Below are 27,932 nucleotides of genomic sequence, written 5' to 3' on the forward strand. Positions count from 1 at the left end.
CCTCCATTCAATGCAAGAGAGTTGGTGCACATCAGGAAGCAAAGAAATATGCCATTACTGTTTCAATCATGATGCTTTTGTCATTTAAGGCAACACTTAAACTTTATGGATCTGATTTCTCAGAGATTCATTCTAAAGTTCAGTCTGAGTACGTTTCTTTAAAAAGCTAGTTTGCAATGTTTTGAAAATAAGGGCTTCTGGAGAAAATACTGATGATGATTCATTCTTTTTGAAAAACAATAATTAGATAGTTAATTTATCCTAAGCTAGATATTGAGGATACAAAGAGGAGTGAAATATAATCTTTCTGCTCTTGAGAAGCCTGCTGATCTGTGAAAAAGATAGTTGAACTTGTAAATTATATTGGTAAAAAATTCCTCTTACCAATTCAACAAGTGTTTCAGTTCAGTTCAGTTCAGTTCAGTCGCTCAGTCGTGTCTGACTCTTTGCGACCCCATGAATCGCAGTACGCCAGGCCTCCCTGTCCATAACCAACTCCCGGAGTTCACTCAGACTCACATCCATTGAGTCAGTGATGCCATCCAGCCATCTCATCCTCTGTCATCCCCTTCTCCTCCTGCCCCCAGTCCCTCCCAGGATCAGGGTCTTTTCCAATGAGTCAACTCTTTGCATGAGGTGGCCAAAATACTGGAGTTTCAGCTTTAGCATCATTCCTTCCAAAGAAAACCCAGGGCTGATCTCCTTCAGAATGGACTGGTTGGATCTCCTTGCAGTTAGACGCCAGGTCCTATAATAGGGATCAGGACAAAGTTTCTGGTTCATAATGATTATATTCTACATGAGAATAAAGATAGTGTATAGAAAAATTTAAGAAGTTATATCAGAGAGCAATATGTACTGTGAGAAAGATAAAACATTATGATGCTCAGAAATGGAGTTTGACAAGCTACTTTAGATTAGGTGACCAGAAAAGACTGTGCAAATTGGGGCCACTCCTGCTGAGACCTCAGGTGCATCCATTCCAAGATCCTGGGACACAGCATTGTGCAGAAAGACCAAGAAGGATCAAGTTCCTCAAATTGTGATTAGTTATCCTAAAGAAATTGTGATTTCTATCCTAGAAATCACCCCTGGATATCCAATGGAAGGACTGATACTGAAGATGAAATTCCAGTATTTTGGCCACCTGATGGGAAGAGCCAACTCATTGGGAAAGACCCTGATGCTGGGAAGGATTGAGGGCAGAAGGAGAAGGGGGTAACAGAGAATGAGATGGTTGGATGGCATCATCGACTCGATGGACTTGAGTTTGAGCAAACTGCAGCAGATAGTGAAGGACAGGGAAGCCTGGTGTGCTGCAGTCCATGGAAAGAAAGTGAAGTTGCTCAGTCGTGTCAGGCTCTTTGTGACCCCGTGGATTGTAGCCTGTCAGGCTCCTCCACCTGTGGGATATTCCAGGCAAGAACACTGGAGTCAGTTGCCATTTCCTTCTCCAGAGGATCTTCCATGGAGTCTCAAAGAATCAGAAATGACTTAGGAACAAGACTATAGAAAACAGACCAGTGGCACTGGAGCACAGCATATCAGAGCAGAGTGATAGAAATAGAATTTGGAGATGGATGCAAAATGTAAGTTACATAGCGTCTGCAAGATTAGATGAGTATTCTAGTGAAGAGATGGAAATAAACTTAGGCTATTTAGGGGCCCACAATTGGTTCTTATCTCATAGCTAGGCAGGGGATCAATGAGAAAAACTGTTTGGGGAGAAAGGGTTCCTGAGCTGGATTTTAAAGAATTAATATGAATCAGTTGGTCCAGAAGAGTTGAGGGTCAGCACATGCAGGGAACATTAAGCTGCTCATTATTATTAAAGCTGAAAATGAGAGGAGGGGGGTCATAAAAATTTACCTGACTGCTAAGAATTTGGAGGTGTGGACAGCAAAAGGACAGCAACTGAAGACTCCCAGTATTTCTTTATAGATCCTGAAAAAAATATCAAACAAAATTGTACCATTTCTCACATTAACATTTTGGTTATCTAAAGAAAAGAAAATTAAAGGATGTTTTATAGTTTTTAGAATCTTCAGTTTCCTAAAATCATTCCTATGATTGAAGCTTCTTCATTATATGAATATATAATGGAATAATTTGAGTCGCTGTCATATTATGTAGACACTTATATAAATGCTTATTAATTTTGACATTGCAGCTTTTTTATTGTGTGAATTCTGCCATGATTTTCAGGACTTAAACTATTTTGTAGGCTTTTCAGAAATTTATGAGATTTAAAAAACTAGGCTGAGAGTTTATGTCCAGAAATAAAAATCCCTTCTATGTGATAAAGACAGGTGATTCTCAGGTAGGAGTCCTTCAACATTCATTCAGCTAATATTCACAGACGACTCTACCATGCTAGACGCTGTTCTAGGTACTGAGGACACAGAAGTAAACAAGTAACAAAATTCTCTCCCTTGTTGTGCCTCAGATTCAAGTGAGAAGAGAAAAACAATAAACAAAATGAATAAGTAAAATATGGAATATGTTAGATTGTGATAGTGCTGAGGAAGAAAAACACATCATAGAACAGATGGGAAATTTGAAAAAGGAGTAGTGAGTCTTAATAGAGTAGCCAGAGAAGGCTGTTAATAAAGATATGATTGAGAGTCTGTATCACTAAATATCTAGAGAAGAGAGGGTTTTAGGCAGAGAAGAAATCAAAAGCAAAGGAACTGAGCTGCAAGAGGGACAGAAGATCAGCCTCCAAATAAGTTAGATGAGCCCTGGGACTGGGATGGGGTGGATGATGCAGAGATGCCATTGGAGGAAATGTAGCTGCTCCCTGCCCACCCTCCCCTGTCCCTACCCTTTGAGTAATATGGAAAGGCTTTGAAGAGTTTTGAGCCATGATGCCATGCCCTGAATTACTTTTTTAACTGTCATACTTTGTCTTCTGTGTTGAGAATAGATTGGAGAGAGGCAAGAGTATATGTAGGGTGAATGGGTGGGAGGCTACTGTGATTATCCAGGTAAAATATGATGGTGGCTCAGACCAGAATAGTAACCGTAGAAGTGGCTGGATTCTGGGTGTTTTGAAGGTAGAGCTAATAGGATTTGAAAGATGGTTTAAAGGAGACAAGAATGTTTCTAAGGTTTTTATTCCTTAGCCACTGAGACAGGGAGCTTCCATGTTCTGAGAAAAATAAGGTAACAGGAGGAACACCTTGGTGGTGGTACAGCAGGTGCTCAGGGCTGGATAGCAAATTGGAAATGCCTGTGTGCACGCGTGCTAAGTCGCTTCAGTCGTGTCTGACTCAGTGTGATGGTATGCACCGTAGCCTGCCAGACTTTTCTGTCCATGGGATTCTCCTGGCAAGAATACTGGAGTGGGTTGCATGCCTTTCTCCAGGGGAATCTTTCCAATCCAGGGATTGAATCCCCATGTCTTTTGTCTCCTGCATTGGCAGGCAGGTTATCACTAGCACCACCTGGAAAGACCTGGAAATGCCTATTAGGTAGCAAAGTGGAGGTCTCTACTTGGTAATTGGATATGCAACTCTGGAGTTTAGGGGAAAGGTCCAGCTAGAAAGAAAAGTGGGTAAAATTAGTGGGTCTTCATAATCTAAATAATCATAATTTCAGGGTTTGTATTCCTCTATAAGGTTTTCCTGATTTGTTTTCTCTAATCCACTTCATTCATATTTTAATTTTTTTCTTCTGCCCTCTTGTATTCTAGCAGTTAACGTGCAGCCCATCTTATTTAGTACTTGGCCTTGAGCATAATTATGTATCTAATGGTTTTAAAAATCATCGGTGATGTTTCCTTCTTACCTACAGCAAATAGTTAATTGATCCTAAGCTGCCCCACTGAGTGGCCATAATATTATTTTCAAGATGACTTTTAGTAGGTTATAGAATTACTAGAGTTGGGGTATGTGTGTGTATGTATAGATATATGTGAATGTGTGCATATGCATAATATATATTTGTATAATATATGTGTGTGTACATATGAATATATATATTCAATCAGTTTATCAATATGTTTTCATGTGATGTTTTTATTTTTACCTGGACTTATCTGAGCATGTTAAAGAGATATCTGTTTAATATAGTAACTATGCATATAGTCCCACCTGTCTCCTCAAGGCTTATAATTCTCTAATTTCATAGGTCAGTTAATAGGGTTCCCATTCAGCTCCCAGGCTGTCATAACTTATGACATTCAAGTATATGTTTGGGGATGGTTTTAGCCAAGGGAAGTTATGTAGCCAGTGAAGCAGAGAAAGGAAAGAAGATTGCCATACTTGAATCTGTATCATCAAAATGACAAAATAGATCTATACTAAACAATGGGTTACTGCTTTGTATGCCTACAGCATTAACTCTAATGCACAACAGGCAAGTTATTTATGAAATGAACCTCTTGAAAATATATAGCTCTTTTAATATGAATCTCATTTCTATGTTCCTTTCAACAAAACAGTGTGGCATTATCCATCTATTTAAAACACACGGTTGCTCTTTTTTTAATATGATGACACCATACTAGGAAGTGTCAAAGAAATTCAATCATATCACAAATAGAACCCAACTATTTTTAAAAATATCTTTTGTGATATTTGCCTTTTTAAAATTTAGGAAAAAAATAAAATATGACTTTCTAGAACACAAAGCAGTCTATGTTAGTTTTAGGTATATATTATTTGTAAAAAGGAAAGAGATTTCTCAGTAAAAGATGTGTTTTGTTTGCAACTGATAGTCAATAGAATTTTTTTTTTTGTTAAAATTCTCCTAGAATGATAATTTAAATTTGCAACAGTAAAATGTAGGCCCCAATTTTTTTTCTTTGGGAACATATATCATTGTCAATAATCTAAGTCAACAGGTTATTTATTTTAATAGATGTATATTTTGAATAATACACATTATTAGTACATGTAATAATATAGATAGTAATGTATTCATGCAGTCCATGGAGTCACAAAGAGTCAGACACGACTGAGCAATTAAACAACAACAAAATGTATTCAATATTACATGTACACACAGAGATTCTTTCATCAATGCCTTCTCTATCTCCAAGAAGATTTAAAATAACGTTTGGCTACCACAGATATGTAGAAAGCTTTTAATCCTGAATTAAGGTCCTGAGACACAATCCAAGTATAGCAGATGCTTCCTTCCTGGTAGGAAAGAAGTGGTCATCTGTCTTTCTCTTACTGAAAATGAAAAACTTAGAACAAAAGAATGAATATAGCTCAATAGATTAAAGGCAGTTAGAAAAATAATAGATATACATAGAACTTAGAAATTTATGAATTGTTTTTATAGTTCTTTTCTCATTTGATCCTCATAAGATCTTTGTAAATTTGGCAGGATATGTCTTGATAATTCCAGTTTGTATGTGGAATACATGGGGCTCAGAGATGTTAGCAGGGATGGCTGTACTGATAGGTTTACAAGCCAGGGCTGGAACTAGCTACCAGGTCCTTGTTTATGATTAAAACATAAATTCAAAATGGTTAAGATAAGTCTGTAACATAAATCTACATCATCATGACTATAGAGGCTATTAAAGACACTAGAATGTTTTGGAATATAGCTCTAACTTTATAATGCATAATATATCAAATCTCAACCATAATGACAATTCTATAATGACTTCAGAGTCTTATAATGTTATTATAAGTAAGAAATATATTGGAATTTTGAAATATTATTCATACTATGAAGTTAATTATTCTTGGAGGTTAGCATCCTATTACTACAACTACTATTCTTATTATTACTACATCTAATACTATAGTAGTAATTATTTGAATACTAGCAACAATATTCAGTTCAGTTCAGTTCAGACACTCAGTCATGTCCGACTCTTTGCAACCCCAAGAATCACAACATGCCAGGCCTCCCTGTCCATCACCAACTCCTGGAGTTCACTCAAACTCATATCCATTGAGTTGGTGATGCCATCCAGCCATCTCATCCTCTGTCGTCCCCTTCTCCTCCTGCCCCCAATCCCTCCCAGCATCAGGGTCTTTTCCAATGAGTCAACTATTCGCATGAGGTGGCCAAAGCTGCACAAGCTGGAATCAAGATTGCCAGGAGAAATATCAATAACCTCAGATATGCAGATGACACCACCCTTATGGCAGAAAGTGAAGAGGAACTCAAAAGCCTCTGGGTGAAAGTGAAAGAGGAGAGTGGAAAAGTTGGCTTAAAGCTCAACATTCAGAAAACGAAGATCATGGCATCTGGTCCCATCACTTCATGGCAGATAGATGGGAGAACAGTGGAAACAGTGTCAGACTTTATTTTTGGGGGCTCCAAAATCACCGTAAATGGTGATTGCAGCCATGAAATTAAAAGACTCCTTGGAAGGAAAGTTATGTCCAACCTAGATAGCATATTCAAAAGCAGAGACATTACTTTGCCAACAAAGGTCTGTCTAGTCAAGGCTATGGTTTTTCCAGTGGTCATGTATGGATATGAGAGTTGGACTGTGAAGAAGGCTGAGCGCCGAAGAATTGATGCTTTTGAACTGTGGTGTTGGAGAAGACTCTTGAGAGTCCCTTGGACTGCAAGGAGATCCAACCAGTCCATCCTAAAGGAGATCAGTCCTGGGTGTTCATTGGAAGGACTGATGCTGAAGCTGAAACTCCAATACTTTGGCCACCTCATGCAAAGAGTTGACTCATTGGAAAAGACTCTGATGCTGGGAGGGATTGGGGGCAGGAGGAGAAGGGGACGGCAGAGGATGAGATGGCTGGATGGCATCACCAATTCGATGGACGTGGGTTTGGGTGGACTTTGGGAACTGATGATGGACAGGGAGGCCTGGAGTGCTGTGATTCATGGGGTGGCAAAGAGTCGGATATGACTGAGCGACTGAACTGAACTGAACTGAGCATAGAAACTATAGAATAAGGGGAAATCTGCTTTAGGACTGTAGAAATAGACAGGTCTCCTTTCTTTACGACACAACCTGAATTTTAAAAGAAAGTCTGTTATAAAATTATCTGAAGATTCTGATAAGCCTTTTGTTCCATAATGATATTCATTAATGTACAATATGTTGAGCAAAAGGAATAGCTGTTACCTGAGATAGACTCCAGTTATCTGAGTCTTAGAACAGAAAGGCAAACTCAGTGACATGCTGAGCATTCAAATTCAAATGCACTCTAAAAAGTTCTCCTTTGTATCTGTATATTAAAGTGTTTCTCTATATTAAAATGCTAATTAATTCTTTCTACTGCAGAGTATTTTCCTACCATATTAATAATATACAATTATTTTTCTTTTTAACTGTGGCAAATCAAAAATAAATAAGTAAACAATTGGTTGTTGTTCAGTCACTAAGTCATGTCTGACCTTTTACAACCCCATGAACTCAGCATGCCAGGTTTCCCTGTCCTTCACCTTCTCCTGGAGTTTTCTCACACTCATATCCATTGAGTCAATGATGCCATCCAACCATCTCGTCCTTTGTCACCCACCTCTTCTCCTGCCTTCAATCTTTCCCAGCATCAGGGTCATTTCCAATGAGTTGGTTCTTCATAACAGGTGGCCAAAGTACTGGAGCTTCAGCTTTAGCATCGTCTTTCCAATGAATATTCAGGGTTGATTTCCTTTAGGACTGATTGGTTTGATCTCCTTGCTGTCCAAGGGACTCTTAAGAGTCTTCTTCAGCACCACAGTTAGAAGCATCAATTCTTCAGCACTCGGCCATTTTTATTGTCCAGCTCTCACATCCATAAATGACTACTGGAAAAGCCATAATTTTGACTATATGGACCTTTGCACTCTCACATCCATACATGACTACTGGAAAAGTCATAGTTTTGACTATATGGACACTTGCAGGCAAAGTAATGTCTCTGCTTTTTAATAAGCTGTCCAGGTTTGTCATTGAGAAGGCAATGGCACCCCACTCCAGTACTCTTGCCTGGAGAATCCCATGGATGGAGGAGCCTGGTGGGCTGCAGTCCATGGGGTCGCTAGGAGTCGGACACGACTGAGCGACTTCACTTTATTTTTTCACTTTCATGCATTGGAGAAGGAAATGGCAACCCACTCCAGTGTTCTTGCCTGGAGAATCCCAGGGACGGGGGAGCCTGGTGGGCTGCCGTCTCAGGGGTCGCACAGAGTCGGACACGACTGAAGCGACTTAGCAGCAGCAGTAACAGGTTTGTGATTGCTTTTGTTCTAAGGAGCAAGCGTTGGTTAATTTCATGGCTACAGTCACCATCTTCGGTGATTTTGGAGCCTAAGAAAATAGTCTTTCACTGTTTCCACTGTTTCTCCATTTGACATGGAGTGATGGGACAGGATGACATGATCTTCGTTTTTTGAATGTTGAGTTTTAGGCCAGCTTTTTTACTCTCCTGTTTCACATTCATCAAGTCTCTTTGATTTCTCTTTGCTTTCTGCCATAAGGGTGGTGTCATCTGTATATCTGAGGTTATTGATATTTCTCCCGGAAATCTTGATTCCAGCTTGTGCTCCATCCAGCCTGGCATTTTGCATGATGTATTTTGCATAGAAGTTAAGTAAGCAGAGTGACAATATACAGCCTTGACATACTCATTTCCTAATTTGGAAGCAGTCTGTTGTTCCATGTTTGGTTCTAATTGTTGCTTCTTGACCTGCATACAGGTTTCTCAGGAGGCAGGTCAGGTGGTCTGGTATTCTCATCTCTTTAAGAGTTGTCTACCATTTGTTTTGATCCAAACAGTCAAAAGCTTTAGTGTAGTCAATGAAGCAGAAGTAGATGTTTTTCTAGAATTCTCTTGTTTTTCCTATGATCGAACGAATGTTGGCTATTTGATCTCCGGTTTCTCTGCCTTTTCTAACTCCCACTTGTACATCTGGAAGTTCTTGGTTCACATACCATTGAAGCATAGCTTTAAGGATTTTGAGCATTACTTTGCTAGTATATGAAATGAGTGCAGTTGTGTATAGTTTGAACATTCTCTGGCGTTGCCCTTCTTTGGGATTGGAATGAAAACTGACCTCTATAACTAGCCAAAGTGTGTATATGTGGTATGGTTAGGTTCTGTGCAGAGGAAGAAGGTAAGAAAGGGTGGAGTCTATACACCTCTAGACAATAGGTATTCATGATCTGAAGTTTTTGTATAATTTCAAGTCATAAAATAGCCAATTTGTATTTTTAAGCAGTTTTATTGAGGTATAATTGATATACTAAAACCTGGGCATATTTAATGGAGATAACTTGATGAGTTTTGGCATATGAATGTATAAAAAAACCGTCACAACAACCAAGGTATTGATGAAAGAATCAAGCTATCACCTCCAAAAGTCTCCTTGTGTCTTGTTGTTGTTTGTGGTAAAAACACTTGATATGAGACTGTCCTCTTAAAAAGCTTTGCAGTGTGTAATATACTAGTGTTGACTATGGACACTATACTGTACCACAAATATTTAAAAAGAATTCTTAAAAAACTGAAACTTTATACCAATGAAAACAACTCTCCTTCTTCTTTCCCCAGTCTCTGCTAATACCATAATGATCTCTGCTTTTATGAGTTTGTCTATTTTAGGTACTTTATATAAAGGGAATCATGTAGCAGTTTGTCTGTGTTTGGTTTATTTAATTTGACATAATGTCCTCCAAGTTAATCTGTATTGTGATAAATGATAGGATTTCTTCTTTTTTAAGGTTGAATAATATTCCATTAGGTGCATATATCCCCCTTTTTTTTATTCCATTCATGTGTTGGGGGACATTTAGGTGATTTACATAACTTGGCAGTTGTAAATAGTGCTTCACTGAAAATTTGTATTTTTGAAATTTTATAAATGGCATGCTTGCAGTTGAAAAAAATAGTCTTACTTTGATTGGACAGAATAGGAAACAGTGTTATGCAGGTAAGTGACAGAAAGTAATAAAACTGAGTCTAGAACCAGATTTTTTTGGTGTCTGGGTCAAGGCTTATTCTTTACATTGTAATCTGGTTAACCTGAGAATTTTGTGTAGTGTGACTTTTTGAAATTACCTACCACCTGGTCAACTTGCTATTTTAAGAAAGAAAGATTGGAAGGTATATGTTGGTAATTGGCTATATAAGAACAACATTTTATTTATATCTGTTTTACCTTCAGATTTAGCCAGATATACAGCCTTGCAAAATAAGTATAACCCCCAAGATTTGGATAATTTACATATATCATATTTTGGATAATTTAAATGTGTCATATTTTGTTTGACCAACTGCATATTTATGACATGTTTTATTTTGAAAGTTAACTTTTAGCTTTTACATTGTGGTTTGTTCAATTACTGGTATAAGTTATCACATTTATCAAGTAAGAACTTGCTTAGTAATTTTGTATTCCTCGAAAAGTAATTTTTTAATATGATAAATAACTTTACCAACCCTAGTCTTAAAGTCATTCCACTAGAATATATGTTTAATATGAACAGGATTTGTCTGCCTGTTTCCATGCTGGATTCTCAGCCCTAAATCTCTGCCTGTCACAAAGAGACTTTTCAGAACTATTTGTTGAATGAATGTGTGATTCATTGCTGCTTTTCTACAGAACTTGTGAAAAAAAAAGTAGATAATGATGTTGGTGGAGTTTCAGAATATTTCCAAGAACTTCTGAATTGCTTAGAGAGAGAAAAAAAATGGGCTTATGATTGCTGAGGCAATGGATTCTATACTCATAGAGTGAAATTGTCTCTATGTTTGGAATCCTGAGAGTGTGAAGAAAAATATGATGTGCAAGCACTCGAGGTTGACTGATGCTTCACATGAAAAGTCTCACTGATACTGAGCTATATTTTTCTTCTGTATATATTCAAGATGTTAGAATGTAGGAATTATATTTTATTCATGAAACTAGTTTTCTTGGTTTAATTTTATATTATCAACAATCAAATATTGAACAGAAAATGAGACCCTCATGTTACTCTTTTCTTAACTCCTTGAATTGCATGACTACTTTTTCTTTAGAGATTAAGACAGGCCAGAAACTTATTTCATCTCTAGTTATTGTGAATGGATATATATATATATATCCATCAGCCTTTCTTAATTCATTAAGCTTAAATCATGTAACACAAAGTCATTGCCCTGCCTGTCATTTTGTTACTTTTCTTTTTTTTTAGTTTCAAGTAAAACTTGAATTTACCTGTTATATAAAATTGTAATATTCTTAAACAGTGAGTTTTCACCTTGTGTTGATCTAGGTCAGGTCGTCAGCACAGTGAGACCCTGAAGATCCTCTGAGTTTCTCTAAAAACTATTGTGTACTTTTTTTTTTTTTTTTTACCGTGACAAGACCATTTAACACATCTACACTCTTAACAAATGCTTAAGACTAGGTGGATATTACTTAAATCATCCAAACAGTTGTGACAATCAGAAGGGAAATATGTTATTATGGATGTGCCTAACAGCCCTGTCAGTAGTGTTCTCTCTTAAAAAAAGCAAATGAGGCCCAGAAAAATATAAGTAACTTGAAATATTTATTCTGCCAGTAAGTGATTGCTGTGCGCATTGGAACCCAGAGACAAACTGAAGCAGGGATTCCAGCCTAACTTCTGTGGTATTTTACAAAGGAAAACTTGAGTGAAGGTATATTTTATCCTTAGTTTGACAGACAAATTAAGATTGGAAATTTAGTGATCATTTTTGAATTAAAAAGATATGCCTGGACTATGATAAAGAAAATAGTGGTAGATAATAAGTAGGTACATAGTGGTAGGAGAGTGTAAATAGAAGGCCATGTACCTACACAGCAAGGAAAATGTGAGGTGCAAATTTGTTCACCAAAAGTATGAGCATGAAAAGAAAGAGGATTTGTTGTTGTTAGTGAGAGATATAGGAGAAGGCAATGGCACCCCACTCCAGTACTCTTGCCTGGAAAGTCCCATGGATGGAGGAGCCTGGTGAGCTGCAGTAATGGGGTCCCTAAGAGTCAGACGCAACTGAGCAACTTCACTTTCACTTTTCACTTTCATGCATTGGAGAAGGAAATGGCAACCCACTCCAGTGTTCTTGCCTGGAGAATCCCAGGGACGGGGGGAGCCTGGTGGGCTCACACAGAGTCGGACACGACTGAAGCGACTTAGCAGCAGCAGCAGTGAGAGATATCATAGGACACCTCGTGAATGGATGAAGGGAGCAAGAGTCAAAGATGAAGCTATGTTTTTTGATATGCCCTGCCCAGTTTTTAATGTTCTCACAAGCTGACTTCAATTTACCTGTGCAGCTTCCCTTCCTCCAGCATCTCTGTGAATATCACTGCTGTCACCTCACTCTGAGAATTAGATCGAGGATTATAAACATGCAGAATACTAATAATTACAAACATGCAGATGATTTTGCACTGCAAGCATAGAAGCTACTAGCATTATAGTCATTATTTCCCACTTTTTTCTGTAGTGTCTAAGCAATTCTAAATTTTTTGGAAAAATTTGAAATCTATCAAATTATCCTTTTATCTATATCTGCATCTATATATCCCAAATCAAATACCAAATGTGGCAAAATTGTTTGTTGTGGTATTATAAATGGATCATTATCTCCAGTGTAGCGTTTTCCTCAAATATAGTTCATCTGGTGTGACTTCATCCCATTCCACTGAAATGAGAGTATATTTACCCATTAAAGCAGCTTTAGAAAAATTTTGAACAGAGCACCTAAAATAGAGGATTGTCTATTTTAGGAGGATTGTCTTGGCATTCCAAGGGAATGAGGGAAAATTGTTCAGGGAATGGAAGATGAGTTCAGTCACTTACAATTTTGCTGATTTAAGTTTGTAGTGAGACAGGGAAGTGGAGATGCCAATGAGCAATGGCAAACACTGATTTGTAGTTCTGGAGACACCTGTTGTGGAGATAGGCATTTGGATGGTTTCCATAGAGGGCATAGCTGAAGTCTTGGGTGCAAATAAATTGCTAAAGGAGAAATATTGGGGAGCAAAATGTGTTGAAAGTTAAAACTTCGGGAAATTTCTACATAGAAGAAATCACAACAAAGATGAATCAGCATAGGTAAGAAGAGACACTCAAGTGAAAGGAGATCCAAAGAATAAAACATGATGAAAAATATTGCTTGATGCTCCAAGAAGGCAATGGAAAAATACTGGTAACTTTAGTGGTCATGCATTAGGGAACATGGTTTTTAAAGAATGAAAGAGTCATAGTTCAAATGGCATAAGGCTAAGGAACACATACTTACCTGAGGTTGGGAAGAGGGAGAGATCACCCTTGTAGACTGCTGTATGAAGAACTCTCGTGATGAAGGCATTGTGAGGGGAAAGTCGAGTGGAGGAAAGTGCTATATTTGTTTTGTTTTCATGTGTTGATGTAGTGTGTGGGTGTGGTTGCAAGTGGGTAGGTGTGTTTGGAGGGGTCGTCCTGCACATTTCTAAGGAAAATTAAATATGAAAATAAGAACAATGGAGAATGAGTTTTTGATAAAGGACTGAAGATTTGATGCAACAAGTTCTTGAAACATGAGAGACAGGCTGAGGTATTCAGGCTGGAATCAGAGTACCTTTTCTGCAAATTTAGCAGCAGAGTAAGAGAAGTTTCCAACTTGTGTCATCTGCTTTTACATTTAAATTTGTTGAATTTGGCTGTAAATACTGGAAGGGAGGAACAGTGAATAATAAAGTATTTCATTGTTTCATTCTAGATATTTCTTTAACAGAGTAAGCATAGTTCTAGACATATTTGGCATGATCATTCAACATTTGAACTCATTTGACAACTTTTATTGAGTGTATGCTGCTGCTGCTAAGTCGCTCAAGTCATGTCTGATTCCGTGTGACCCCATAGATGGCAGCCCACCAGGCTCCCCCATCCCTGGGATTCTCCAGGCAAGAACACTGGAGTGGGTTGCCATTTCCTTCTCCAATGCATGAAAGTGAAAAGTGAAAGTCAAGCTGCTTAGTCGTGCCGACTCTTAGCGACCCCATGGACTACAGCCTACCAGGCTCCTCTGTCCATGGGATTTTCCAGGCAAGAGTATTGGAGTGGGTTGTCATTGCCTTTTCCCTATTGAGTGTATAGTATTGATTATATACTATATCAGAAAAGACAAGAAACAAAGTTGCTGCCACTTTCAAGGAACTCACTAGTAGTTTAAAATGACCAAGAGTTATAAAGCAAAGGTTATGACATAGGAATAAAAACATTATCTTATGATCTTTGGATATTCTTTGACTTGGCAAAATACCTTGCACTTTAATATGGCATCTCTAGGAAGTAAAAGGGTTTGGGGGCATAAAGAAACTGACATTGGACTATGTGAAAAGGAGTTTCTTGGCGATCATAAAAGATAGTGAATTTCTATAAAATGGTATCTCACTCTTTATTTTGTTTCATGCTCCCACCACCCCTGCTGATATTAGTTGAACAAATTCTATTTTATTAACAGATGTATGGTTATTTATGTTCAGTTCAGTTCAGTTCAGTTCAGTCACTCAGTCTCATCCGACTCTTTGTGACCCCATGAATTGCAGCATGCCAGGCCTCCCTGTCCATCACCAACTCCCGGAGTTCACTCAGACTCACGTCCATCGAGTCAGTGATGCCATCTGGCTATCTCATCCTCTGTCGTCCCCTTCTCCTCCTGCCCCCAATCCCTCCCAGCATCAGAGTCTTTTCCAATGAGTCAACTCTTTGCATGAGGTGGCCAAAGTACTGGAGTTTCAGCTTCAGCATCATTCCTTCCAAAGAAATCCCAAGGCTAATCTCCTTTAGAATGGACTGGTTGAATCTCCTTGCAGTCCAAGGGACTCTCAAGAGTCTTCTCCAACACCACAGTTCAAAAGCATCAATTCTTTGGCACTCACCTTTCTTCACAGCCCAACTCTCACATCCATACATGACCACTGGAAAAACCATAGCCTTGACTAGACGAACCTTTGTTGGCAAAGTAATGTCTACTTTTGAATATGCTCTCTAGGTTGGTCATAACTTTTCTTCCAGGGAGTAAGCATCTTTTAATTTCATGGCTGCAGTCACCATATAATTTTGATGTTTTTGTTTAGTCCCTAAATCGTATCTGACTCTTTTATAACCCCATGGACTGTAGCCTACCAGGCTTCTCTTTCCATGGGATTTCCCAGGCAGGAATACTGGAGTGGGTTGCCATTTCCTTCTCCAGGGGATCTTCCCAACCCAGGGACTGAACCTGTGTCTCCTGCATCTCCTGCATTGGCAGGCAGATTCTTTACTACTGAGTTACCAGGGAAGCCCAAGTTTTGATGTAGCAATGTAAAATAAGTCTATGCCCTAATGATCAAACCCTACAATTTCTTTACAGCATCAGTACAAAAGAGGGCTTGCTTTATTGGAACTTAATATATAGCTTGTGTGCTATAAATCGTATTAATATCTGTGTTGCTGTTCAGTCGCTAAGTCATGTCTGGCTCTTTGTAATGCATGGACTGTAGCATGCCAGGCTCTTCTGTCCTCCACCACTATCACCTGGAGTTTGCTCAGATTCATGTCCTTGAGTCCAGGATGCTATCTGACCATCTCATCCTCTTCTATTTCCTTCTCCTCTTGCCCTCAATCTTTCCTAGCATTGGGATCTTTCCCAATGAGTCAGCTGTTTGCATCACATGATCAAAGTATTGGCGCTTCAGCTTCAGCATCAGTCCTTCCAATGAATATTCAGGGTTGATTTCCTTTAGGACTGACTAGTTGAATCTCCTTGCAGTCCAAGAGACTCTCAAGAATTTTCATCTATTTACTTTCTAGTATAGAAACTCTAGGCTAATTATCTTCTATTAACAAAAGCAAAGAAACAAAATAAACCGAAACACACACACATAAACTCTGAAGTATCTTAATGTTATTATGATGAGAAATTTATATTGTTATATAGAAAAATACTCTTTTCAAATATATCTTTAAGATCCAGTAATATTCCTGTTAGTTAGATAGTTGATTTAATCCATGAGCAATTTAGTAGGATACAAAGAATCTTAGAACTGAAAGGGACTGAAATAGAAATTATCTAGTCCAACTCTTTATAGGTTAAAAATTGAGGTGAGATATTAGAGGAAAATATATTGCTGGAATCTAGTTCTCTTTACTCTCATTTTGAGTTTTAATTTAAATTGTTTTGATATCACAGTATTCAACACTTTGTCCTTTAACCGTCTGTTTAGTCATTTGTTTATCACTCACCTCTAGGATAGTAATTTTACTGATGGGCAAGAGCTATGCTTTGCTTGCTTGTGACCCAAGTACAAGTACCATGAACATAATTGGTGTTTTGAAAATATTAGGAGAAATGAATGAATGAGCCATCTTTTATAAAATGGATATTTATAAATCCTCCACTCAGAGTTCCATCCAGTGTTGCCAAGTAAAGTCTCACTGAACAGAAAAAACTTCCCCCACTCCATTAGATCCTCTGACCTACAAGGGTACAGTCTCAGCAGGTAACAGGAGACCCGGGGCTCAGTGTTTTCATATAAGGATATCTGGGCCTCATATTTCAGGGACATTTCCAAGCAGTTTAGAATGAAAGTTAGAAACATATCTGGAGATTACCTTGGTGTCTGGAATCAGAGAAGATGGGAGGATGATAGGAAGGACCCAAGCTGGGGAATCCTTATTCAGATCCCATCAACATTGCACATTTAGTTCTCTGGATACCACAACCCTGACTCTGACCTGGAAAGACAGGAAATCTGATTTCCCTGTGTGTCATCCCTTCCCATTCTGCAAATACACTGAATGGACAGAACCCTGTTGGGGAGAGAATGATGATATATTACTGAGGAGGAAATTGAAACATGGAAAGATTAACTCATTTGCTCAAGGGTACCATGAATTATGTGTGCTCACAGTACTACACCAAACGGATACCCCCCTTTCCACACATTAGCATCAGTGACCTCAGACTGGTCTCACTTACCTTTAGGATGGCAGTTTTCTTGATGGGCATGAGCTATGCCATTTATGAGTATATGAGTTACTAAATTAAATGGAAGCTTTTCTTTTAATAACCATGTGAACAATGGACATTGTCCTTGTGTCTAAATGAATCAAGGAACCCCTCTAGTAAATATCTCCCTGAAGTATTAATAGTTTAAAACATTTTAAAACCTTCCTTTGTAATTAATATTTTTTCTTTTCTACTGCTCCATGAGGGCTCCATATGGGGTTTCCCAGGTGGCTCAGTCAGTAAAGAATCTGCAGGCAATACAGGCAACCTCCTGCAATGCAAGAAATATGGGTTCGATCCTTGGGTCTGGAAGACCCATTGGAGAAGGAAATGGCAAACCACTCCAGTATTCTTGCCTGGGAAATCCCATGGAAGGAGGAGCCTCCTGAGCTACAGGCCATATACAGTTCACGGTGTGGCACTTAGTGACTAGACTAGGCCGTCACCACCACCACTGCTTCATGAGCACACAAGAAAGAAGAGGAAAATGTTAAATTGGCCCTGACATTTACTAATATTTCAGAATAGTTGTCTTAAAAATATACTAAAGGTGCCTGTCTTACAGGTCTTCCTTTATCTGATTCAATGTTTAAAGAGCAACTGTTTGAAATGATGAACTCGCAAAAGACAGTTAAATGTGTTCCTATTTTAAAAAAGAAACACTCCAATGAGAAGGTTGTTTAAAAGATATCTTGTGATTGCATTCTGAGATGACAACTGATGAATAGCTTTGTTTTGCTCTTTTTATGCCAGAAAGATTTTATACATTACTTAGATCTCTCAATGTATTTTTCTCACATCTTGAAGATGGTAGGGTTTTTATATTACTTACAAAATGCAAATTAAACACAAAGGGAAAGCAGATATTTTGATTGAGGCCTCAATTCTGCAAATAAATGTTTTCAACAATGACTGCTACCAGCTATATTAGAAATGTTAGTTTTAAAAACAGTGATTTATTCCAAAGGAAAGTTTTTAAAATACATTAGTGTATTACTTTAGGCACTCCAAAAAAGTATATTCATTATAAAATTAGATTTTAGGAATGTACAGAAAAAGATAAAACTTTTTTATATTATGAAATTCATCCACTTGCACCTTTTCCTACTTATATTTCTCTAAAATACAGCTTTGATTATATGGGAATGTTTTTGAAACAATAGCAATAAAGTTAACCACACAAATTATTCCCCTTAAGAATAATATTTTCATTTAATCAGTAATATAATAGAATAAAAGCTTACATTCAATGCTGTGCGCTTATATAATGTAAGAAACAATTTATTGAAGATTTGAAACAGGCTAGGTGAATATAATGTCAAAGAGATGAATAAAGTTATTCAGTAAACAAATGTTTTCTGTTCTCAGGAAGTTTACTGTCTAGATTTCCCTGTACTGAACATTTACTCTATGCCATACATCTTGTTAATGGCAAGGCATGGTTTTTAAAGCCTTAATATCTGGAATTAGATTATAGATTGTCCAATTACTATCTGTGAGACCTTGAGCATGATATTTAACCCCTCTATCCTTTTCTAGAAAATAGTGGTAATTGTAAGGTAGTTGTGATAATTTAGTAAATTGATAAGGGTAAAGATTCGGTAAAAGTGCTTGGTGCACAGTAAGCATGAAATCAGTGTTAGCTATTAGTAACCTCAGTCATTATTCCACATTCTGAGGTAGGTATCATAATCTGACAGAGAACTTTGGTGACATCGAGTCTTTCCTGGGCTTCCCTGTTAGCTCAGCAGTAAAGGGAACCCACCTGCAATGCAGGAGATGTGGGTTTGGTCCCTGGGTTAGGAAGATCCCCTGGAGAAGGAAATGACAACCCACTCCTGTATTCTTGCCTGGGAAATCCCATGGACAGAGGAGCCTGACAGGCTACACAGTCCATGGGGTCAGAAAGAGTTGGATACAACTTAGCAACTAAACAAGAAAAAACAGCAACCTGAATCCTTATTCCACATTTACAAGGTAGATATCATAATCTCTGACAGAGAATCTTAGTGACATCAAATCTTTTCCAAGTTTGTACCCTAGAGAGGACAAAGCCATGAATTAGTCCTATGTCAGATCACCAGACTCCCAATTCCACTGGTCTTCACACTGGTTTTCAAATTAATTTTAATGAAAAAATCTTCAAGTCATGTTTCTCACAAGATAGTAATAGTATGAAAGTGAAATGAAAGTTGCTCAGTTGTGTCTGACTGTTTGCCACCCCATGGAGTATATAGCCCACCAGGCTCCTCTGTCCATGGAATTTTCCAGGCAAGAATACTGGAGTGGGTTACCATTCTCTTCTTCAGGGTATCTTCCCGACCCAGGGATTGAACCCAGGTCTCCCTCATTGGCAGGCAGATTCTTTACCATCTGAGCTACCTGGGAAGCCCCAATATATTTTATTTTTACTGCAAATGTCATCTTTGTGAATGGTATAGTGTCTTATTTCATTGTTTTTAACATTAAAAATATGTATGTATATGTTTTGTGTCTACTTGTATGTATAAAGTATATGTATACATTTTATATATATTTATAATATATATGATTTTTATATATTTAATTTATATATATAAATGCCATTTTCCCCTGAACTGCTATGCTAAGAGAAGATTTGAAGTAAGCAATAGACCACCTACAATATCAGTCTGCATTTACTGAAGTATAGACAATCACCTTCCAATTTGGAATACTTAGTCAATTTTCTCAGCTAATTTTTCTTCTATTTTTAATAGATATTTAATCTTCATGTGAATTGTTTTACCTCCTATTGGATTTTAATGAGATGTGAAGTATTTTATTTTCTAGCTGTTATAGAATTAAACAGTATCTATTGACATTAACAGTTAGCTATAATTACCTGCAATAGGTGTATTTTTAAACCAGTTATAAAGAATTGAAAAGCTGTTTTCTAGGCATAAAGAAGGTGTGTGTACAGGGTGGGTGGGTGGCAAGTTGCACATGAAATGATAAATGAATTCATAACTTCTTAAAATGCAAGACATACATAAGATATTTCTAATAATTTTTTTGTATAGCATATCACTAATTCTCCTTGGACTATAGATGATTTTTTATAAATTTCATATAAACTTTACAATAACTAGCCTATAATTAAAAGATAATTTTTTCATTGGGAAAAGGGTTATATTGTTTCCTTCCAAAACTTAATATTGTTTTGTTTAAATAGTCTATATGTGGTACCAGATAAATATGTACTTAATTTTAATTCCCATTGGTTAGTCACTTAGGTTTCTACTGAACTTTATAGATGATAAGACAGAAAATGACAAATTTGATCTCTAGTTGACTTCATGTGTTCTCACCCAGTCATCTAAAAAACCTTAAGACCAATTAGTCAAAGCAAGAGACTGCAGAGTGACAGTTGCTCCTTCATCTGAATATGATGAGGTGTTCACATGTTATCAGAAGCTTGTTTGAAAATTCTACTTTAGTTTATTTATTTATTAATACTATTTTATTAATAAAAATCTGTAGTGTGCAAAATATTAAATACTTCTTAAGATTTTTAATTCAACATAATTTAGGTATGAGTTTCATGCTGTCCTAAAATTGGCTTTAAAGCCTATGTTAATTATTTGTCCTTAGTCAAGCACTTTGGGGCAATGTTGGGAACATGGAAAGAAAACAGTGTGATATGGTAGAAAGGGTACTGATTAGGAAACCATCCCTACTCTGGCAATAGCCTCAAGTGTGAATTTTAACTCATTTCAACTATCTGAGGCTCCCTCTTCATGTATAAAATTATGACTGGTGATTAAACCAGATGATTTCTATGTTCCTCTATGGTGATGTAATTCTCAGATCCCATGACTATGAAAAATTTCCATTCAATAAATAGATGTGTTCTTTTAGAAGTGTGACTCATAGTTCTTTAATATCACCAAGTATATCTGAGCTCAAATATAAGAGAATGATATATAATAAAGAGAAATATATTGACGTGAGCATAATGCTTTGTCTATATTAATGCATTTGTTTTAATCACACACACACACACACATACACACCAATACATATTTCTTCATATAAGTGTACTACTTACTGTGGAAAACTCAAATGATACAAAAAATATAAAGGGTGTAAAAAGCCCTCAAGTTTTACTGCTCATGAGCAGTCAGTAAAAATAGTTTGATAATCATCTTTCCAAACATTAATCCTTGTTTTAAGGCATTAATCCTTGCATATTAAGGTAATATACAATTTTATATAAACTGCATGTTTTACACATATACCTATATATGTATGTATATATTGTTATTTAGTCACTAAGTTGTGTCTGACTCTTGTGACCCCATGGACTGTTACCCCCCAGGCTTCTCTGTCCATGGGATTTCCCAGGCAAGATTACTGGAGTGAGTTGCCATTTCCTTCTCCCTGGGATCTTAGCTTTATACTATGATTTAATATCTGATGGGTCAAGACCACTTCACACACATTCACTACTTTTTGTTCATTTACTTTCCTAAGTATGTTCAGAAGTTTAATTTTTTTCTGACAAATTTTAGAACATTTCATCGGATCTAACCTCCTGAAACACATTATAGAATTGTAATTAATTCTGTAGTGAATATATAAATTAATTTTTAAAAGATAAACACTTTTTACAATGTCAAGTTATTTTTTCCCACCAATAAGGCCTCTTCTATTTTCAAATCTTTGATGTTTATTTCAATAATACATATGTCTAGGTTGCATACATTTGTAATTATATATAAATATTACTTGATATTTTAGGATTTTGTGAACATACATTTGAGATTTTTTGAAAATTATATTCTATAAATAATTACTTTACTGAAGTGATTCCTAAACAGTCACCCTAAAGAATGATTTTATACTTTCGACACGACTGAGCGGCTTCACTTTCACTTTTCACTTTCACACATTGGAGAAGGAAATGGCAACCCATTCCAGCGTTCTTGCCTGGAGAATCCCAGGGATGGCGGAGGCTGGTGGGCTACCGTCTATGCACAGAGTCACACAGAGTCGGACACGACTAAAACAACTTAGCAGCAGCAGCTTTTCATATAACTTAAATTTTCCAAGTGAACAATTAAGTATTTGAAAATATTAATAATGTTATCCATGTCTTTTCATACTTAGGTTAACTGGATGAGGACTAGATCCAATTGTTTACTAACAATACTATCCTTTCATTAACAGTGCTAGGAACCTGGAAGATGCTCAATAAATAACTGTTAAAAGATTTTGATTACATGGTTCTAGCTTAGGATTTAAAGAAGAGAAGGAGTAGCTGTCAACTTTCTTCAAAAACTCTACCATTAAACCAGACTTGGTCTTTTGGTCAGAGTCACAAGATACTCATGTTAAAATCTTAATTACTCATTCATTTCTTACATGCTAATAGTCTTATTAAAATAGAACCTAAATTGTATCAAATGCAGTTTAATATCTGTTGGCATTTTTTTTCTTTTCATGTATTAATGTGGTAAATTAGAGTGTTTCTAGTTGATTTGGAGGCTAAAACTTACACAGTTTAAAGGACTCTCTTTAAGAAGAGGTACAAAATTGTGAATGCCTAGTGGACTGTGAAAGTGAATATTTATTTAGAATGAAAAAGGAAAAGCTGCCATAGAAGAGTTCTCTAGGAGTAAAAGTGTCATCAAATTCATGTTGTTGTGAATTACAGCAAATTTCTAATGTTTAACTAACCTTTTGTTTCTGAGGTGAACCCTAATTGATCATGGCATAATTCATTAGATATCTTGTTTAATTCTATTTGGTATTAATTAAAATTATTAAGATTCATATGAAATTATCTTATAGCATGTTTTTCAGGATTTATTTATAAAGTTTTAAATCAGTGATATGTTTTGTGAAAACAAATGAAAAGCGTCCTTTCCTTTCTCTGTAGTTTTTATATTCCAGTGGGCTTAATGTTGTTGCTTAAACTTGTAAGTCTTTGTATTGAAATGATCAGTAACAACTTGATGAGGTCTAAGAAGAAACATTTATAATAGGAACAATATCATTTTAGTCTGAAAAAAGGTCGTGTTTTTATCCCATCAAACTGATGTGGAAAGAGCAAAAAGGCCAAAGTATTTACAGATAGTCTCAAGTAAGTTTATTATTGCTATTTTAAGATGGCCGGATGGCATCACTGACTTGATGGACGTGAGTCTGAGTGAACTCCGGGAGTTGGTGATGGACAGGGAGGCTTGGTGTGCTGCGATTCATGGGGTCACAAAGAGTCGGACAAGACTGAGCGACTGAACTGAACTGAACTGAAAAGTAAATATAACAAATATAGAGTGTCCCCAAAATCTAACACAGGGAAAACTTCATATTTATACTGTAGTTTACTGAGTGGCTGACTTTCACAAATGAATTGAACTATAAACTGGTACATCAAGTATTTCTTGTATGTGTCTACTGAGTGCATTTTGACTAAGAGTCTTTGACTTTGTACTGAATACATGTCTTTTGATAAACTGATACAACCTTAGAAACTTGCATTACTTAACAGACTGTATTTCAGCTTCATATTTTCTTAAGATTTTTTTCTGTGCCAAATGTTATAATTTTAAAAATCAAAATAAATCAACCCAATAGTATGTTAAGAACTCATGGTCAGCAGTAATAGTGACAGTACCTTTTTTTGAGTTTTAAGTAAAATTACTGTGATAGTCATTTTACAAATTAGTTACCAAAATGTATATACTTAGATGGTGATGTACCTTGTTTTAAACAATTGATAGGTTACACCTCAAACATTTTTACTGATTATATGTAACATCTTTAATGTATTTATAAAGATTACTTGTAAAAACTGATCAAACACTTAAATGTGGAAACAAAGTAGGTAACTCTTTACCATTCAGATACCTAAGTTCTGAAAATTAGTGTATTGACCCACCATTCATTTTTTTTAGTGTTTCTTTTCCTACCTTTTACTTCTTTTCTTTTTAAAAAAAAATTATTTTCATTTTACCATTTTTATGCTATAGATTTTTGTGCTAGATATTTTTTGAAAGCAAAATACACCTTTAATATAGGGGAAAAGCTCTGGTCATAATTCAAATGTCCATTTTCCTTAATAAAGTACATCTGTATAGATTTAAAAAAACAATAGTGCCTTGGGAACTCATTTTAATTAAAGTAATCAAATTACATTTGCTACCTAATTTAAATACCCTATAAACACTCTTCAATTTGAATATGCAAAGAGGGAAGCAGTGCAAGTAGGCCAAATGAAAGTTCTACTTCATTATGGCTTTGCCCAGGAAGACCCTTGCCTTTGAAGCGTGTATGAAAATAGTAAAAATTGTTAAAGAAAAAAAAATGTATAAGTTGTGTGAGTATGAATTTGTGCTAACTCTCTGTGTATATCTAATATTTACTCATATCATAACCAGGATTCGCTTATCTACAAGATAATGAATACCTTTAACTCTTTTCAAATCAATATGTACATTCATTCTTTTATTATAATAACGACAAGCCAAAGAAGAAAGATGTATGGGAAATAAAAAATTATATTGAGTGATAAAAAATATGGAAGTTGCAGGGAATGAAATGCCATTAAAATTTATATTCATTAGGGAAAATATTGTGGAGTAATTGAAACCCAACTGGAGCTCAAAGGACATATAGGCCTGAAATAGAGGGAGACGTGGAGAAAGATGTCACTGCTGTTTTTTCAGGATGAGGTTTTGCAAGATAGTTACCTCCCTGTTTATACTTGGGCTTTCCTGGTGGCTCAGATGCTAAAGAATCTGACTGCAATGCGGGAGACCTGGGTTTGATCCCTAGGTTGGGAAGATCCCAAGGAGGAGGGAATGGCTAGAATTCGGCAGACAGAGGAGCCTGGTGGGCTACAGTCCATGGGGTTGCAAAATGTTGAACACAACTGAGCAACTTTCACTTTACTTATACCCAGTGGCTCAGGTCTTTGCCAAGCCAGTTTGTTTGTTTCTTTAACAATACTATGAAACCAAAAAATCAGAACAGAAGAGACTAGATATTTTGTTCAAAGTTATGAAGAATTATGCTTCACAGAGCAAAGTGTGTCAATCCTGGTATTTTGTATATTAATGCACACTATCACATTTTATCACTATTAGAAAGAAGGAATAAAAAGGAAATACAACATAGGCTATCATTTTAGGTTCTTCAATAAATAGTATTTGCCAAGATGTGGATGAATTCTTTTAGAATCATTATAATTAACAAGTGATGACCATGTTCATAAGAGAGGTAATATAAGAAATTTGTATTTTAAAATTAGTTCTATTTGTGTACCAAGTTACTGACTAAAGTTGACTCTTTGAAAGAATAATTGTTCAGTTGCTAAGTCATGTCTGACTCTTTGCAACCTCATGTACTGCAGCACATCCGGCTCCCTGTCCTTCACTATCTCCTAGAGTTTGCTCAAATTCATGTCCAAGGAAGAAGAATTATAGTACAATTAATTTGAAAACATTTTCTTTGCTAAGGTTGTTTCTTCTGGATGTTTGCTTGTTGTCATTCAAGTGTGTATATCTAAATAAAATAAGCTTATCATTTAAAATTCTCATGAAAATATTTATAATTTTTAGGAGTAACTGTACTCTAAATGCTGTCTAGTAAATGTGTATTTTGGTAAGTTAACAAGAAGCTAACTAATGACAAAATACTCTTGATTTTTAAAAATTGAGATGTGCATGTGCCTGGCAAAGGAGTTTTCTACACTAAGCCCTACATATTTGAAACATTAATTTTAGATGTGTCTATGGCAGTATAATGCATTCTTGTAGTCTTCCAATATGTGCCAAATTTTGTAATCTTTCCTAAGAGCCATAGATCAAGAGACCTGCTATATATAAAGAATGACCATGACTATTCAAAGAGAGCTGCCAGTACTAACAATTATCAAATTTCTGTTAATCAACATACATGGCTTGCATGTCAAGAAATCCTGTAACCACATTTAACATGGAATTCTAGAAAATTCTGAGTATTGCCAGTCATCCTCAATATTGGCAAGGCAACATCCCAATTCAACTCTATAAATAAATATGCCAAACATCTTATAATTTATATTATTATGGTCCCAGATTGAAGGATGGGGAGCGTGCACTGGCACAGCACTATGATCCTTAAAAAAGTTAATTTCATGTTTCCTAAATCGTGTTTGTTACTTTTGATGAAATACTGGTGCTGTCCAGAATCTTCTCTCTCCCTGAATCTTCATTACCAGATCTTATTTTTTCCACAAATAGCAAAAAGAAGGAAAGATGCTATTTCTCTTCTGTTACTCAACTGTGTCCAATATCGGGATCTTGAGGCATTCCTCTTGGGCACTTTGTCAAGTGTATAACCTCTTATTTTAATGTGAATAGGAAAAAAAAAAAGCTGCTTTCCTCATGTTGCAGAGACTTCTTCACTTCTATGTAATGTAGTCGCAACATGTTTATGCTGTTGCCATAAGTAGTAATGGTAACATTACCACATATGGGTAGCATTTAGCTCTTTGAGTATACATTATCTACTTGCTAGCCTATCTCATTTAATCCTAAACCACCTGTGTCTTGGAGGTGTTAATCCTGTTTTCCACCTGAGCGTGACTGAATTTTAAAGAGTGCTGTCTTTGTCTAAGTCACGTAGTTGAAATGGAAATACAAGGCAGATCTCTCTCAGATGAAAACTATCTGAATACACATTTTTAAAAAACCCGGCATTTACCACTTGTATTTGCCAGAGATTGAAAAAGAGAAAGTAGCATACATAACTCCTGTCACAGAAAATGTAGCTTGTAACCAGGAGCTATGGTCTATAGGTGTGACAGTTCCATCTAAATTAGATCCAAAACAAGCTGCGCAAAAACAAAGAGGTTGAAGACCCTTCCAGGAATCTATCTGCATAAATACATATGCATGCAGACCCTTCCACAGGGAATCAAAAGAAAATGAGAGTTGTCTGTATGTGGAAGACCAGAGAGTAGTAAAAGACTAGAGTGTACGGCAAATGTGGCAAGAGGTCCAATATCACTGGAAAAGCCAGCTTTGGCATATGCAATTTCATGACGAGTTTTGTGAGACTCAGTGTCAGATGAACTTTAGAGCCCACGTTCCCAGGGAAGTACAAAGTACATGGGGTGAAGTCACCATTCTTTAAATCCAACAATGCTGTGGCTTTGAGGACACTGGGAACTTAGGAATCTAGAAGAGATTCTTTTGGCATTTTCTCAGGGCATTAGTAAAAAACTAAGTAAAATAAGAAGAAACAAGATCATTCATGTGGCTCCTGTTTTTAAGACTCACTCTTGATCACTAGAAGAAGTTCATATAAGAATCACTGACTAACATTCTAGAAACATGTAGGAATAACAACTAAAGACTTTGAAATGGGTGGCTTTGAGAGGTATTGCCTTAAGTCAAGCAGGTGGAAGCAGAGTCATGGTAATTTGAGTTGATCCAAATTTTACTGTTGATCTAGCTTGAACCCATTGACTGCTTGATGCCTGGCACATTCATGATCAAAATCCTAAAACATTACTCAGTATTTCCTCTGTGTTCTAAATATCCCCAGTATCAAGATTTGAAACACATCGTCTTCTCATCCTAGGACTCCCTCCATGTCAGTCCTGCAGATCTTAACATTTGGTTTCCAAATCCAAGTTAACTTCCAACTTTCTTAACTAACTTGACTTATTTTCTTCCTCTCTCACCTCCCAATTCTACAAAGTGGACATGAAATGAATATTGTTGGAATTGGCAGTATTGAACAAGCTTTGAAAATTGACCTAAAATTAGCAATAAAAAAGGGGGGGGGGGGCAAAAAATCATGTTACCACCTTGGAAGGAGAAAAATGGGATCAAATTCTTTAAAAACTGTAGCCTTGGACATTTATTTCATTTATTGGGCTATATTGGGTATCTTTAGGACATTACTTTTTTCTTATTTTACTGCCCAAGAACTCCAGGATCCCCTTGCTTCCTATCTCAAGCATATTTTTTAAAAATTAAATCAATAACAACCAAGTGCTAATAATAGAAAGAATAT

General features: G+C 36.5%; 1 protein-coding gene across 4 annotated transcripts in view; it reads left to right on the plus strand.

The window, feature by feature from the left end:
• The window catches only part of NLGN1 (neuroligin 1), a 969,997-nt gene that overhangs the window by 460,966 nt on the left and 481,099 nt on the right, over positions 1-27,932 (plus strand). The gene's annotated exons all lie outside the window — the stretch shown is intronic.

The sequence above is a fragment of the Bos grunniens genome, chromosome 1 (assembly GCF_055505025.1).
Source record: "Bos grunniens cultivar Pamir isolate PY7600 chromosome 1, Bosgru_T2T1.0, whole genome shotgun sequence".
In the NCBI taxonomy this organism is placed as follows: domain Eukaryota; kingdom Metazoa; phylum Chordata; class Mammalia; order Artiodactyla; family Bovidae; genus Bos; species Bos grunniens.